A 2,511-nucleotide genomic window follows, 5' to 3' on the forward strand; every position below is an offset into this window, starting at 1 on the left:
TAGTCTGGGGCTCCCGCTGCTCTGTGGGTGCGTGGCCCATCTAGCACAGCCAGCCCTTTGCACAGACCCAATGGGTCAAGTACTGGCTGAGGCAGAGGAGGTCAGCAGTGGAATTGCACTGCTCTCCTGTCAGTTGCTTGTACACCAGCCTTTATGCTGCACACACTTCTTCTCTTGCGCTGAGCATATGGATTCACCAGCAAAAGTAGAATTTCAGGGATCCCAGCCCAGAAGAATGCCCAGCTTGTAGGGAACAAGCTGGACCCCCACTCGGGTCAAGTACTGGCTGAGGCAGAGGAGGTCAGCAGTGGAATTGCACTGCTCTCCTGTCAGTTGCTTGTACACCAGCCTTTATGCTGCACACACTTCTTCTCTTGCGCTGAGCATATGGATTCACCAGCAAAAGTAGAATTTCAGGGATCCCAGCCCAGAAGAATGCCCAGCTTGTAGGGAACAAGCTGGACCCCCACTCTGTCCTTTGGTGATGTCCTGTGAAATCCCTCCAGGATGTGGAAGATGTGGACTCGGCCAGTACAACGGACTGGGAGCTGCAGCCTTTTACTCCACCACATAGCCACTACTTGCAAAGGTGCATTGCTGCTGTTGGGCAGGGGAGGAAGCCCAACCATTTGCTAACCCCAGTGTTATCCTGGCTCTCCCGGGCCAGGACTGCATCCCCAGCAGCACACACTGCGCCAGGCTTGGAGTATCACCACTTGCTGTGTCCTGTCACAAACCATTCCTATGATGATACAGAAACTTTCCATTTTGGGGTTGGAGGAGAAGAAAAGTACATTTTCATTCCAACATCTGGGAAGTGAAGGAACACTTGACACAGATAAAATTTCCCATGGGCTCTCTTTGCTGGTCTCTTGATTTTCACCATGGCTCAGCTTTCCCACAGCCTGTTGAATGCTGATGGCATGGCCTGACAAGCAGCTTGCTTCCTTTAGCAGTGATCTCGATCTCCTCTTTTCTCTCAGCTCATCTCCCCTGTGGAAATACTTGTCTGCCTTTCAGTCCCCTGACCTTCATGCCAAGGGGAGCCCTTCGCAGCACCAGCTGCTGAGTTTAATCAATGTGATCTTTTGCCTCTTCTCTGCTCCTCCTGCCCATCTGTTTGCTGCAAACAGCTACAGCTTCTGCTGGGTGTCAGAAAGCCACCCGCTTGGGCTTTGTGGCCAACTTCACCTGCCGGAGCTCCCAGCATGGGCCGGGGGGGGGGATTAATTAACGATTGCATCGTCACTAAAAGATGGAACCAACCAATATATTTGCATACACTCATCATGAAACATCCTCCTGACTCTCATCTTCCCCAATAAAGAGCATTGAAAGGCTATGTGTAGGTTTCCCTTGTTTAAAACACAAGGTAACTGCATTCCTCAGCACCACACCTGAAGAGGCACAATGAATATTTGGATGTAGACAGCACTGCCATTTATCTGTGAGGACAGTAGAGACAAAACATGTTAGGGGACATGCTCTGCTGTGTCTGGTCTGCCTCTCAGCCTGGCTGCAACACATGCCAAAATGGCCCCAAAATTGGAAGAAAGGGAACATGGAGGGGAATAAAGTCTGCTGGATGGGTCTGTTGGGCTGAGGGATGGAGGAAAAGAAGGCAAAGAGGTCATCCTGCAAAATTGTCCCATCTCCTGGCATTCCCAGATGCTCCTGCTCTTGGCAGCTGAGCCCCCGAAAACAGCAGCAGTGGGAGAGTGGCTGGATAGGCCAAAGAGCAGTGCCAGGGTGCTGGGAATCACCGGGAGAGGAACCAGGGACAGCCCCTGGCTGCACCTAGCATGCCGGCATTGTGGATTGCAGGTGCCCACAAGTGAGGCAGGAACCCAGGACCCATCCCCGGGTCTGGTGATGAGGGGTGGGACCTGTTCCCCTGACACAGCTGCAGAAACAAGCAAGAAATAGTTGCCCTCAAGCTGCAGCCCAAATAAGCAGAGTTGGCTGATCATTCAGTTCATTGACGTTCATAGCTAAATATAAAGACATATTTTTTATGAGAAAATTGCTCCTATTTTTTTTCCTCTGAAGAAAAATACAACAGAAGTAGTCCCAAGTTTTTCAGCTGCACAGATATAATTATGCCACTTAAATTCACTGATGCAGGGGTGCAGGGAAAGTATGACTGCAGAGATTTAGAGGGTGCTGTTGCTATGGCGCTTTCTGAACTGTGATGTTTCTTGGCTCCTGAAATGTTAAACACTTAAAAAAGCAGCTTATCAGCTCAAGCTTTCTTAAAGGCCCATGAGAGCCCATGAGCCAAGCTTCTGTGTTAAACCCCAGATCAAGCTGGAAGGAGCTGGGCTGGGTTGTAAGATGAACGGTTGGGAAGAGACGATGAGCTTCAGTGAGCTTCAGAAAACTGTGGCCAGTATTTTTTCCCCTGCCATCCTACCAACAAAGATGTGGAGAAACTGAAGAGCTCTTGAAGAGCCACCGAAGTGGCCATGGCTTTCAGCCCGTGACCCATGAAGAGAGGTGGGGGCAGCTGGG

At 50.5% G+C, this 2,511-nt stretch overlaps 1 protein-coding gene across 1 annotated transcript in view; it reads right to left on the reverse strand.

The window, feature by feature from the left end:
• Nucleotides 1–2,511, reverse strand: part of LOC104126532 (acrosin binding protein) — a 14,928-nt gene that overhangs the window by 11,044 nt on the left and 1,373 nt on the right. The window lies entirely within an intron of this gene.

Source organism: Egretta garzetta, unplaced genomic scaffold (assembly GCF_000687185.1).
Source record: "Egretta garzetta isolate BGI_Z169 unplaced genomic scaffold, ASM68718v1 scaffold85, whole genome shotgun sequence".
Classification (NCBI taxonomy): Eukaryota; Metazoa; Chordata; class Aves; order Pelecaniformes; family Ardeidae; genus Egretta; species Egretta garzetta.